At 41.3% G+C, this 14,699-nt stretch overlaps 1 protein-coding gene and 1 long non-coding RNA gene across 2 annotated transcripts in view; one reads left to right on the top strand and one right to left on the bottom strand.

Moving 5' to 3' along the window:
- tgfbi (transforming growth factor, beta-induced) overlaps positions 1 to 14,699 on the bottom strand; it is a 684,304-nt gene that overhangs the window by 421,422 nt on the left and 248,183 nt on the right. The gene's annotated exons all lie outside the window — the stretch shown is intronic.
- LOC125894379 (uncharacterized) lies at positions 4,517 to 11,016 on the top strand. The gene is made up of 4 exons (XR_007450060.1): positions 4,517 to 4,566; positions 8,549 to 8,654; positions 8,900 to 8,951; positions 10,777 to 11,016. It is a non-coding gene; the product is annotated as an uncharacterized LOC125894379 (long non-coding RNA).

Below are 14,699 nucleotides of genomic sequence, written 5' to 3' on the forward strand. Positions count from 1 at the left end.
GCTGCGTACGTTGAATATTCATTCAGAGGGCTTCAGGACCGCCACAAATCAAAGACCTTCATACATTATTTTTTTGTGAGCGGTAAAAAGGAAGTCGTCTGTTAATGGACGTGACCCTGCTGTATGGGATTATAATAATCAGCAGCATGGAACTGGCAGTGATGAGAAAGAGACGCCATGTGGCCTACAGATAGCCTCACTGCATGCTGGGAAAAAATCCTGGACATTTGCCCACACCAATATACTTCACACGTGTACCCTTTTTACACCAAAATTTGTTTTTTTAAACATGGAAAAAGATACTTCTTTCCTATTGCCTCAACACTCACATGGGAAGCAAACAGCAGGCTCCCAGGAGAAAGTCCAGGGGAATTTCCTGCTCCTTATATAATGTTGTTACCAGCAGCGTATCAAGCTGACACCATCTGGCGACGTATTAAACCGCTTTGAAAAGTGCCTTTTTGCGTCCGTGTCTGATGCTGAAATCGGATGCTGGAAGTGTTGTTTGATGGGTTCAAAATGAGAACAGCTGGTAAAACAGGTTATTAAACAGCAGAAAGCAGCATGGAGGCCGGTGAAAATGTGGTGATTACTTCTTTTTTTCCACATCTGTTATTTATTCAGTCTCTCTCAAACTCGTAACTGAGTAATTTTGAACGATGTTTGTGTGCTGCTTGGACGGTATTTTCTGATGATGCATCATTGCACTGCGTCGGCAGAGGGGCTAAAATTAGTGCGTCCACGTGCGTGTTGTATTTCCATCACTGCTGGTCAAAGACGATCAGAGCCGCAGCCAGTAAACCCCCTTCACTCCTGTAAAGTCATTTCATTCTGGAGTGGTGATTGTAATCTTTGCCATTAAATGCAAAAGACAGATGTTAGTGGGTGTTTATGTTTTTGTGCAGTGGGAGAAGGGCTTTAGGTAGCGTTCAGTCTTAGGGTTAGAAATAAACATCTTGGTTTGGCATTCGGGAAGCAAACCGCAGGTTCCCAGGTGAAAGTCCAGGGTTTGTTGGACTCATCCATCTCCTCCCGCCTTCCCAATAGAGACTTTTCAACTCTTTACATTATGTCATTATTGTTTCAAACTGATGCTGTCCTGTGGCGCATCATACTGCCGCAACAAGTACTGTCTGGCCAATCAGTGGCTGATAGGAGGCCGATGTTTGCCTCCAGTAAGACTGCAAAGCCAAACTCCTTCAACAACCATGTGTGTTTGTTGTTGAAGGAAAAAAAAAAGGTCAATTCACGTCTTTTTACCAACGTAGTGCTTTTATTTTGAAAGAGACTGTATGCAAACTGTACATTTCCTGTGAAAACAGAAGTGTATTTTGAAAACAGACAATGCATGTAACAGGCTGAAGTTGACACGGCGTCCCAGAACGTCAACAACCAACACACCCAGGGTACCTTGGACGTCATATGTGGACGTGGAAAGTCCATGACCAAACGTGGACATGTGACGAGGTCACAGTGAGGATGTGATGTCCTCCCCAAAACAAAGAGACCAGACGAATTAAACCGGTAAAAACACTGAATGAAGCAGTTTAACGTGACAAATGAGTGTTTCTCCAATGACGTTAGACCTCCAGGAGATTTTTACCGGTAGCTGAATTATCTGCAGAGATTTCTTTGTCTCCAAAATAAACAGACCAGAGTACTTAAACCAGTAAAAACCATAAAAACAGAAGTTGAAGTTGACACGGCGTCCCAGAACGTCAACAACCAACACACCCAGGGTACCTTGGACGTCATATGTGGACGTGGAAAGTCCATGACCAAACGTGGACATGTGACGAGGTCACAGTGAGGATGAGTTGTAAAAGACAACTTGGCTGTAGTTAAGAAAAGATCATGTTTTTCCATAAAATACTAACACACTCTCATCCCGACTCATCACATATCAGTGTTTTGTCAGAGGACTTTCACGCTTATGCATGACGAACTGATATCTCCCTGCGCCTGTTGACATTCCGAAGTAGCGTGTAAATTCATGTTTATTACATGTGTCAGGAAAACATTACATTTATATTTATATACTTGTGCAACAAAACCACGTGGTTAGGTTTAGAAAAACATCATGGTTTGGCTCTACATTCATACAGGAAGTGAACAGCAGGCTACCGGGTGAAAGCCCTGGGTTTGTTGGACCCAACCGCCACCACTCTCATCTGCTGTATAGGGACTTTCAAGCTCATTTCAAGCTCGAAACTGTTGGCGTCCTGTGGCGTATCATACTGCTGCAACAGGTGCTGTCCAGCCAGTTGGTGGTGTATCATAACATACTGAAAAGTTTCATTTGGCCGTGCTACAAACAGATGCCACCTGGCTGCATATCATACCACTAAGAATGGGGTCTTTGGCGTTGCAGTCTGACGCTGAAATCACTGACAAAGGAGTTAAAGGTTTAAATCAGTGCACCGCCTGATTCTGGATCAGTTTTGGATGAACGATGGCAGCATGTTTTTTTTTATCCCAAATGCAACTATTAACAGTTGCCAATGTGCTTATACACCGATCTGAACCTCTGAATGCCGTCTTGCCCAGAAACAAAGTTAACATGATTTAAACTGATGGTCAAATTAAAAATCTGCAGCATGGTTAAATGATGCAGGAGCCTCCTGTGTTTCAGTGTTGGGGAACATTAATAGATCATTAAAAGAGAACTTCTAAATTGGAATTTGTTTAAATCTACTTTCAGCGACAGGATGGGCTCATTCTCCCTAAAGAGAAGTAAAACTTTAACAAAACACAGCCAACTTTCTAAGTACTTTCATTGGAAACACACACACATCAACATCAACACACACTCTCCTCCCTCAGCAGTAATCCACATCCCATAATTGCGTTTGGCTGCATTTGGTGTTTAAAAAAACCCACTCTGGTCTTTATTTCTCCTCATCTGCTGCTTTCTGCCTTCAGCATCGCCCTTCATTAACTCGCCTCCAAAGTCATCAACAAGGCACAAAAGGAAAAACGCCCGTTTCCACAGAGGCTGAATAGACCTTAACTGAAGAAAGAAGCACTTTAAACTGCAAAGACAAACAGGAAGTAAGCGCGAGCACAGCCCAAACAGCTGCTCGTTTGTGTCTTCCTGCCTCTCAATCCTCGCTGTCAGGAGAAATTGTCGTGTTTGTGGTGACGCTTTTTCATTGAATTTATTCTGTAACCCTGCAGCTCTGATTGGGCTTTCACTGTCTGACTTCACTGATGTTGAAAAAGGGAAACTGGAGAGGTCTTTCTGCTTCCGCTGAAAACCCTCTTCAGGGTTTCTTTTCATTCAGAGCGTCGTCTTCTTCTTCGCCTCCTTCTGTTTGAAGACAAAGACTCCTCTGCTTCCAGACAGACGCCATCTTCTCTCTTCAAAACTATCAAAGACACTTGAAGTCTTGGTATTTTTAACTGTCAGCATCTTGTTGTCAAACTAAACACAAATCTCGTAAGTTTCAAGGGCTACACCTGCACACAATTCACCGTTTGTATTAACCAAGATGGCAGCGGGCCTCTATAGAGGCTGATTAGTCCGTCAGTCTGTCTGTCCAGTGTGTTTGTAAAGACAGAGTTACCTCCATAAGTAGATGTATGCAGTTCAGACATGTCCCCCAGGAGATAAAACCTGATGAGTATGCTGATAAATTTAAAATAGCGCCACCAGCTGGTCAAAATTTTACTTGTTGAACAATCAAATCACTGATGATGATGATACCTCTAAAACTACAACAGATTCCTTTCAAGCTCAACTGTTCTTTGAGACTGACAACTGACTCATAACAAATATGCTAGCATGCTAAAACATAGCTAGCTTAGTCTGATACAGTTTACATTAGCTTTAACCAAACTTTAATTTAAGCTTTAGTTTTCTTTGTTTTGCTCAATTCACCTTATTCATTCAATTAATTAAAGTTTAACCAGCTGTGTGGGAACAACAAACAAAAGCATGATGCTAGCAAAGCTAGCAGCATTCAGGCTAGCAAGATGCAAACAGCAAAACTGGCGTAACTTCACACACTTCAGCAACAAAATACTATTTTACCCTTAAACTTGGACTTTTTTCAACAGTAGAGAACAAATTGGTTTTCATTTGGGGTTGCAAATTTTTGCAACTGAAATGTTTTAAAAGTAATACTATAATAATATAGTATAGTAATACTATATGTTACACATGCTAACTTACAAGGTAAATATCAGCATGTCAGCATGTTGACATAACTTTAGTAAACTGTATCATAGGAGCATGATACATAGCTAACATGTCACACTAAACATGAATTAAGATAATGTTATAAGAATGGGAACATGTCATCATCAACAGTGAGTCAGCCATCTTGGAAGGGTAACAACCTTTATATATGCCACAATTTTTGCACCCCCAAATCTCATGACATGCAAGCACCTATTTTTCAAGGCGTGACTGTGCCTTTTGTGATGAGGACCAACCAATCATGGATTCACTGCAGTGCTACTAGAGCTTTACAACTGCCCCATGGACAATATTTTATTCCTAATTCACCGTACAAAACAACACCTGGAAGAAGATCAGCTCTGCAGTCAGGATTTTAGATTTCTGTAAGTGTCACAAACAACTGCTGCAGGCTATTGTTTTTTATTTTTCTAGACACTGGTAGATTAACTATGCATGATTAACTGATTTATTGTTAGCATTCAGTTAGCATAGCATCAGTTTGCTCACCTTTGAATGGATGATTGTGCAGCTGGCATTTGTAGATCTGCAGATCCTGTACACAACTTTACCAACATTGAACATGGGCCCCAAAGGATTTAAAGTTTTGAATAACTGACAGGTGTAACCGCTAATGCTAAACTTCAGGGGCTGTAACATTTGTCAAAATCTGTAAGGATCAGAGTCATTAACTGTTAACATCATTAACATATTACAAAAGTCTTGTGACTTTTGTAATATGTCAATCCTGTGCCTCTTTAGTGTGTCTCGTTATATGAGAGAAACATACTTGTCATTCAACTGTTGCATCCAAGTGAAGAGATGATGCAACTTCCTGTAAATCATGTCAAATCTGTAATGTACCAGTTTTTTATGTTAGGGTAACAGGGTTGACATGAAATCAGGAAACACCGATAAGTCGATAAATATTGGAGAAAAAATAAATAAATATATGTATATAGATATTTATTTATGTATTTATTTATTTTTTACCAAAAACAGTTTAACAAGAAGATCTGACTTAAAACATTATGTAAACGTGAACAATTTAACATTGTGCCTACATTTTACAAATGAAGTCCTGCTGAAATACAACAATCACATCAAGGGACAGGTTTAAGAAACAAGATATAAAAAAAATAAATATAATTGTTTGTTGTTGTCGTAATTTTATGACTGATTATTTCTTGGGGACGCAAAAGACACTGATTCCTTGGAGTGACCCCCGTATCACCACGCAGAAGGAAGCGTGCATCTACTGCGAGCTCACATAACACCACTGAGCTAACGTTACAGCTCAGCTGAGGAGGACGACATTAATGTTCATCTCCCACCGTCACAAGTACGATCCTGTTGTCCATGAGTAGATGCACGCTTCCTCCTGCACAGTGATACAGTTAGAGGTTATGGTTTGGTAAAATGAAAATAGTTCCTACATGAAACTGCTCACAACGAGGTCTGTGGATTGTCTTGAGTCACCAGGTTCTGATTTCTGGAAAGAGACACTGATGATGAGTTTTTTAAATGTATTTTTTCGGCACCTTGAGCACCGCAAGCTGAGTGCCATCTACTTCCAATACATTGGAGAGAAGACAGACATCTCTACGGCTGATATCTCCAACACTCTGCAGCTCACACCAAAACTATCCAGACTGATAAACAGCTCTACAGGTAAGAGCAAAAATATGTGTTTTTGATTTTGGGGTGAACTGTCCCTTTAAAGCTGATTCAGTTCATGTTTACAGTATAATGTATTGAGCCTATAATGCTGGCAGGTTTTGGTACAGTCACGTTTGACATTTGGGTTTTATATAAGCATGTGGCGTGTCGCACAACACTTACATGTGGAGCTCATGTTAATCACATGTATGTGTCATTGTTGGCTCATCCTTTGTGTGTTTCCTCCCAGCTGCCTGTGAAGTGGACTCTCTGTGTTTCATTGTGAGTCTTTTCTCATCTGGCTGAATTTTAATTAGTGCTACGTTCTTGAAGATCCACATTTTAATGAACAAAACCTTGTGCGTGTCGCTGCCGCTCCTATCGCTCCCTCCGATCGCACATTAGAAAAGGAAACTTAATTAAAAAGATATCACAAAAGGCTGTCGGGCTAAACTCGCCTTTTCAATTACACTTTCTTTGTAGGTTTAAAGCTCTCAATCAGCAAATATCCCAACGGCCGCCTCATCCTGAACGCTCGCTATCTGTGTTTTCCTGCTGATGGTTCAATGACCAGAGATCTGCAGGTCTGAACCTCAGGCTGTGGATAATACAGTGTAATAACATATCACCACTCACACTGTGGGTTTCCAGCACTCATATCTGTTTTCACATGTTAAAGGTGACGCTGTACAGTGTGTGTTGAAAGCTTCACAACAAATAAAGGATTGACAAATGTTTTTAAGGATTTTCAGCAGTGGAAGAAGGACTAATGTTAGTATACATAGCAATGTAAAGAGCTGTCTTAAGTACTGTCATGGTCGATCCATGTGAAATTTGGCACAGTGGTAGAGGGTCATGGGAGGATGCCAATGAAGCAATATTACATCAGTTGGCCAAAGGGGGGCGCTATAGCAACCCATTGAAATGTCAAACTTTGAATGGGCATATCTCATGCCCCGTATGTGGTAGAGACATGAAACTTTGCACAGAGATGCCTCTCCTCATGAGGAACACATTTGCCTCAAGAACCCATAACTTCCGCTTATATAGATTTTCCGCCATTTTGAATTTTTTGAAAAACACTTCAAATGGATCTCTTCCTAGGAAGTTTGAGCGATCTGCATGAAACTGGGTGAACATAATCTAGGGAGCAATATCTAAAGTTCCCTCTTGGCAAAAGTTGGAAAACTTCCTAAAACTGAGCTTCTATAAGGCAATGAATATTGTGGAGGGCGTGGCTCATCACATAAAGGTGTAGAACATCTCAAGGGTTTCACCCATCACCACGCAACTTTGTAGGCATATGACCACACATAATCTGAGGGGACCCCTCCATTATTGACCCCATCAAACAAAATGGGGGCGCTAGAGAGCTCATTTCTTATCTAGGCCTAACCGCCATATGGATTTTTACTAAACTTGGTAGATATGTAGAACAGGACGCCTCAAGGTGACTGGAGAAATTTAACTCTAATTGGCAACTGGGTGGCGCTATAACAACAGAAAAATGCTTCAAAATGGCTAAAATGCGACCGATCGCTGTGGCTCCCCCTGTGGACCAATGTTGGTGTTGTTTCTAATGTTTGGTATGACTAAGTCATGGTATGGTATGCTGTACATAATCACGGAAACTGTCAGTGTGTCATTCTGTCAGTCAGTCATTCTGTCTGTCCCACGTTTTTCTACTCACTGACGTGGTCAATCTATGTGAAACTGCACATAGGCATTGAGGACTGGCATAGGTAGAAGGTGACAAAGCTACCAATGGCTATGGACTAGTATTATATATATTATTTGAATTAATTAAAAGCATAAACACATCGTGTGAATGGTTTGTATCATATCCTATGAATTTGCACTCCACGAATGATGTCACATCCTTAACGTACAGTTACAAAACATAAAGTTACAGAGGTTAAGTTTAGGAAAACAAACATGGTGAGGACGTAACTCAAAATGACTTAAAGTACACACAGATCCGAACACACTTCTCCAGGGGGTTACTGCTGTCAGTGCATTGGTCACGTGATCGCCGTCTTTAAAAATCAGAGGGATATGTACGAATTTGGGTGCATTGCTTTTTTTTTGTTTTTACTTAATATACGGTCGAATAGCTTAAACTTGAATTATCTTATATTAATTTTGAATGCTTTATTTTGTAAAATGTAGTTTCTGCTCCACTGCGTCTCTAGGTATCATAAAATTGAAATATCAACCCAACCGCCACGAAAATGTTGGCAATGTACATTTCTGCAAAGCATAGATACGTTATATTTGTACGTTACTAGGTAGTGGATATGTTGAAATTTTATGTTTTTACGAGGGATGTTGGCATCAGAATCGGCCAACATGCTTTATCTTATTTTCCACAATGAATAAATATCACATGCAATTAAAAGTGTTGTATTTCATGTCTCCATCTGCTGGTGGGTAAACCAGCTGTAAGGCCCCCAGGACATATGCTGGGCTTTGAAACCAAGTTTCGTCATGCTTCAGTTTCTGCGGTCTGTCACGTGATGCCACATGGCCCAGAAAGACTTTTTCCCATTGACTTACACTGGGAAAGAGATGTCTGTAACTCAGTTGATGCATTTTCTTGAGCATCAAATCCCCTGTGAAATGACTCGTGTCACTATCGGGGTTTGATCCATTTGGTCTGATAAAATTTGGAAAGTCTAGAAGAGTCATTTTATCCCCATCTCCATTTAGGGGAGCACTAAACTGGAAGTCAGGCGCTCTGCTGGGCGAAGTCGGCTGCTCGGTGGTGTTTGGCAGTGATATGGAGCCAATGATGTGGAAGCAGTGCTGAAAGTAAGTAAGTTCATACAGCAGAAAAAGCTTTTTTGGGTTCAAGCCCCACTGAGCAATATATCCATGCTGGAAATGTTGCGATGACGCAGCAACAATTCGCTGAATCAGAACTGGTTTTGTTGTTTGTTGGTCTTCAACAGTGGTCTGCAGCTCAGCAGGTGTCTTGCCATCCACCATCCCCTCCACCTCCTGAACCTAAACTTTGATATGACATATATGAAACTCATGTAACATATTTCTGCTTTGCAGAAATGTACAATGCCAACATTTTCTTCTGGTGACTGGGCTGGGTCATTCTCAGGTAACGTACAAGTCCTGTTCTTCAGTACAGTAGTTGAGTAAATGCACTTGTTGTAATGTTTGTGGAGCTGTGCATTTGACGGTTGTGCTTTTTGAATCCTGAACCATTTTCATTCAAATATCTTTTTAAGTCTCCACTCAGATCCACTTCCCACATCTCCATTTGTCATTAATTATTCAAATGAATAATAAAGTAAGATGAAATGGCCGCGCAGTCTGACTGTCAGGTCAGTTCAAATCCCTCACTGAATCTATTTAAGTTTAATTTTCATCTTTAAATGCTGGATAAAGAAGGAAAGCTGCTCTTACTCTTTGCTCTTGCTAGATTAAAAAATATATTTAGAAAAGATTTCATCAATAATAATAATAAGAACATCTTTGCAGCTTGATGTTTGCAGGACTTATTCACTCACACTTGTGCACAGTTTTATAAATTAGAAATAAATATAAGAGTCTGATACAAGCAAACACTTCGATTCCTAGGATCATGTGAGACTGAGATCATAAAATCTTAACTGTGTCACTAATGAGGTCAGAGGATCAGATGAGTGTGTGACACAGTGCCTGTTGGACACCACACACACACACACACACACACACAGTGCATCTAATAACATGTTTCATAATTATATCTGTGTAGCAGCTTTGACTGTGACGTCACAGGAAATTGAAATGCATTGATACACATTTACGGTTAAAGATATAGCACTTATCTTTTCTTCATTAAAGTATCTAAAAACAGCTAGACCAGTGTTTTATGTTTTGTTGTGTCCTTACATTATCCCAAATGTTCCCAACAATGGTCAAACTCAGAGAAATCGGACATTTTAATCATGAACGTGCATCGTGTCATTCGGTTGCCGTCTCCTTTCGGTGGCTTCATATCCCCCTTGTGCATGCGTCAAGGTCATAATTTGACTTTTTATCCAATTCTAATCTACATTTTACGACACACTTTTAAGATGTCGGTAGTTTTTTACTGTATGTTTTAACAAGATGAAGGATGTTCGTCACTGAATGTCTGGATCAGAGAAACAAGCTAGGCTAATGTTAGCGGTAGCTTGGTTTCAGCTGCTTTCACCACTTTAAACCACCTGGTCCAGAGAAGGAGAGACGTCTGTGGATAATTCAGCTCATGGTGAAAACATCCTGAACATCTGGATGTTAGTTATCAGAGAACAATTGTTAGCACGTGTTAGCAAGAGCTGAGCTAGCAGCCCCCCAGCGACGAGCTGAGCAGTGTTGAAGAAACAATGATTATGCTGCTGGTTATGTATCTGTCCATCTGTCCATCCTTGAGAACACGATATCTCAAGAATGCCTAAAGAGAATTTCTTCAAATTTGGCACAAATGATCCATTTGTTTTGGAGAGGAAAAGTCTTGCGCTGAACAATGAACACTGAAGGAATTATAACCGGGAGAAACTGACTGCAATGACGGCACTGCTCCATCTTGTGTCACTGTTTCGACTGGGAGACCCCACCGTGGTAAAAACATTACATATTGTACATTTAATTATTTTTACATTAGAATTTGTGAAGCTCTAACAAGCCTGCAGTACTCTATGGTAAGTGGTAGTGCTAAATTCTCTTACAGGAAGCAGGAAACCTTCATGTGTGTAAAACTCTTCAAACTACTGTAAAAGTGTTTGTCAGATTCCAATCACAGCTGTAGTTAATTAATAGAGGGAGTGATGAAGGTTTTTCATCATGCACAGGGTCTTTTTGTCTTCTCTTGTGTGATGCAATAATTAATAGAAGTTTTCTTGACTTGGTTCCGTCTTAATTCTCCCTCAGATGATAATATTTACGTTTTCTGACGACAGATTCAAGGCTCCGAGCTGAACTCCACAACAGGAACAGAAGAAAGACATCAGGGAGGCGTTAACGTTCATCTATTCAATCTACACTCAGACATCCATGTTATTGTCCTCAATGTTTCCAGCAGCACAGACGGCGCTTCAATGGGCTGATTGATATCAGAAATTCAATGGACAATAGTTGGTTTAGGCGTTATGAATATGGGATACAGGAAGAACACAACATTGTGTTTATTTGTTGATTCAGCTCCCCAAAGAAAACTGCCGGCCACGATCAATGACGGCAGATGTAGTTTATTATGCTGACAACACAGAGATTTGTGTGATTTGAATGGCTGCACGGGGCGATTATGCTTCAACTCAAATGTGCATTAAAAAAATAGACCTGGAAAACAAAACAGGCATCACGCACACACTCTTCTCAATCAATGAAACTTTTTTTCTATAGAACCTTTCATACAGGATGGTGCTTCGCAGATGACTGACAGGCTGATGAAGAGACACAACAAGTGTGAACTATAGAGACAACAACAACTCCAAACGCACGTGAGACAATTAAACTGAGGAAAACGTCAAAAGAGTCAAAGCTATGAAAAAAGTCACAATGATAAAACAGAATGGAATAAAAGACAGAGGCAAGAACTAGATGAAATACATAATAAAACAGTTAAATAAGCTGTATCGTACAAAAGATGTCGTGTAATAAACATAAAGTTACAGTGGTCAGATTTGGGAAAAGAAACATGGTGAGAATGAACCTTAAATGACTCAAAGTTCCAGCTTGGTCTCACTGCAAAGTCTTCCAATACCAAGACTTGGGCAGTGACTTCTGGCGTCAGACACCAACGAAAAAAAGCCAAGTCGGCACGATGCCAGGACTGTCACCATTATTGTTTAACAGCGCCCGACAGGGAGAAATGAGGTGGGACAACAATTAAAGGCGCTGTATGTAAGAATGTGGCTAAAACGGTTACTGCACTCAAATTAAAAATACTGCCGCGAGTCGAGGTTGATTCGAGGTTGCTGGACAGCGGCACGCTGGACACTGATTGTCTGCCGTGGCAGGGCCGCGTCGCCGCGTCCGTGATCTTCGGTTTTCCAGCAGACCGTTCGAGCAAGTCCGGCTTCTCTGCTGCTAACGCCGCTGCCGGGATACAGCTGAGGAGGAGCCGGCTGCTAATGTTATGTACCGGGACACTGCTAATGCTGCTTGTCGTGCTGCTGTAGCTCAGTCGTAACTGTAACTGATGCTGAGACTCTACTGACTGCGTGACTGGTAGACGGCGGTGGGTGGCGCAACAGGCCAAAACACAAATTCAAAACATAAACATGATTTGCAGGCCGTAAAAATGTTTTTTAAATGCGACTAATCTGGCTGTGCTATTGTTGTTGGTGAGATCAGTATGTTATATGAACATTATTCCTTAGTCTCTGTGACATATTAGGAGGATTTTACGACTATTTGCTTTAGATTTCTTACATATAGCTCCTTTAAAGTTAAGGCAGTGGAAGTCTTCTTGTCTAGTCTTCTTCTTGCTTCTTGTATGACTGTAAAGCCAAACCCTGTTCATTCTCACTAACCCCAAACACCACCACTTTGCAGTGTTGTACTGATGTAGTGCTTTTATTTTGCAACAGGGATGGCTGGGTCACAAAGAAGGACTTTCCTCCAAGAGACTGATGTTCAATACTGTGTGAACTTTCTCAATCCACACCCATCATCATCCTCACTGTGACCTCGTCACATGTCCACGTTTGGTCATGGACTTTCCACGTCCACATATGGCGTCCAAGGTACCCTGGGTGTGTTGGTTGTTGACGTTCTGGGACGCCGTGTCAACTTCAGCCTGTTACATGCATTGTCTGTTTTCAAAATACACTTCTGTTTTCACAGGAAATGTACAGTTTGCATACAGTCTCTTTCAAAATAAAAGCACTACGTTGGTACAACACCACCAACTGATGTTTTTTCCTTCAACAACAAACAAATGGTTGGGTTTAGGAAAAAAAGAACAGGGTTTGGCTTTACAGTCTCATGGGAAGTGAACTTAGGCTTCCTGGGTAAAAGTCTATGGTTGTTGGAAATTTCAACACATCTGCTACAAAATCATGTACAAATATAATGTATCTGTGGTTTGTAGGAATGTACTTTATTTATTTATTTATTTTTATTACGTCTGGGTCGTTAGCTAAGTGAATAGAACAACGTTATTAATATCTATAAATTCTTCCTCATCAAAAGCCTGGCTGAACAGGTCAGTTTAAGTTTATTGAAATATTATTTAACCCTTCCAGCTGCTCTCAGATCCTCAGACGGACTGTTCCAACAGCTCGGAGCATCACAGCTACAGTCAGAGGATCCTCCAGCAGTTGGTGTGGATTTATACATGTGTGGACACAGCAGCGTATCTGATGCATGATACACACATACATTAAAAATGCAGAAACACTTATAATATGGTGGTAGAGAGGATCATCCTTTATGTAGCCAGTGAAGTCATAAATATACATGCAGGCCCACGGTGGTTGTGGAGATGCTCCAGAGAGGATTCTGAACAGGATTGAAGTGGTTAAAGGTTCAAAAGGTTAAAATCTCTTCTTAAAGCTACAGCTGCTCAGCTCCACATGTTTGATATGGACCCATCCAGGGACAAATTACCAAATCAAGACAGGACACTTTCTTGAGACGACAACAGCCACATCTCTCTCTCTTTTTTTGAAGTAATAAAGCACCTGCAGTGTGACATTAAAGTGATATTCTAATAAGAAGCAGAAGCAGCGGAGGGAAGAGGGAAGATAGGAAGCTGCGGAGTGAAAGCTGATTTGTGGAGGATGCCTCGCAGCGGTGATCCCTCCTCCTCCTCCTCCTCCTCCTCTGCAGCTCGTCAGGGTTTGATGTGGCAGAGCGAGCCGAGCGGCGGCGCTCAGCCTCTCCAAGAGCAGAGAGACAGACAGAGAAGCTCATTTCAGGGCCGACTAATTTCTCCATTATAGGTGCACAATTATCCCAGTGTGACTGCGAACACAGATAGGAGGATATCAGAGAGGTAAGAAGAAGGGATGAGCGAGGCCTCGTTACTGAGAGAGGAGAAAGAGCGATGAGGGGAAATGGAGGGAGGGAAAATGCGAGCAGAGGAAGAGCGCTTTAGAAGTTTCTCATCTCTTAATTGCGATCAGCGAGGAGAGTTTAGCAGATTAATCTGCTCAAGGACGCAAACTGAGGCTGCATCAAACATCACTGCAAACAACATCAGGCCGCTCTGAAATCTCCTCACACATCGTCGCACCTGCACTGTCCTCACCGCAGGAAAGACAGCGCTGGACATTTATTTAAAAGCTCACAATTCAGATTGACTTTAATATATTCCAATGGAGAAATTATTTTCAGTGTTGCCACAGGGAAAATTAAAACGAAAGCTGCTTTCACACCGAACATGTTTGGTTCGGTTAAAACAAACTCAGGTCCGTTTGTTAGTGCGGTTCGTTTGGGCTGATGTGAAAGCTGTCAGTCGAACCCAGACTGCTTGAAAAGGATCTCGTCTGCCTCCAAACGGACTGTGGTGCAGTTCGTTTGTGGTGAGAAAGAAAGCGAACCAACCACATGATTTTATGACCGCAGATATGTGATTTCAGCAACAGCGAAACCAAAAGACCCTTTGACTGTGGGCGGGGCTTAGCTGGAGGCAAAACAGTTCTCCACAGACATTAGCTAGCGCTAGCTAACAAGTTGTGCTGTCTTGTTTTAGACGATGGAGGAAGATGATGTGAGTGGTGCGTTCAGAAACACTCATTGTGACGTTGACCCTAAAAGGGTCTATAATAAATCCATCTGATCAATGTAACCATGGTAACACACATACAGTGAGGGTATTTTCCCTGATTAAAAAGCTGCCATCACTGTATCGACTGTGTGTACTTTGTTCATTATA

This window comes from Epinephelus fuscoguttatus, linkage group LG9 (genome assembly GCF_011397635.1).
Source record: "Epinephelus fuscoguttatus linkage group LG9, E.fuscoguttatus.final_Chr_v1".
NCBI classification, from domain to species: Eukaryota; Metazoa; Chordata; class Actinopteri; order Perciformes; family Serranidae; genus Epinephelus; species Epinephelus fuscoguttatus.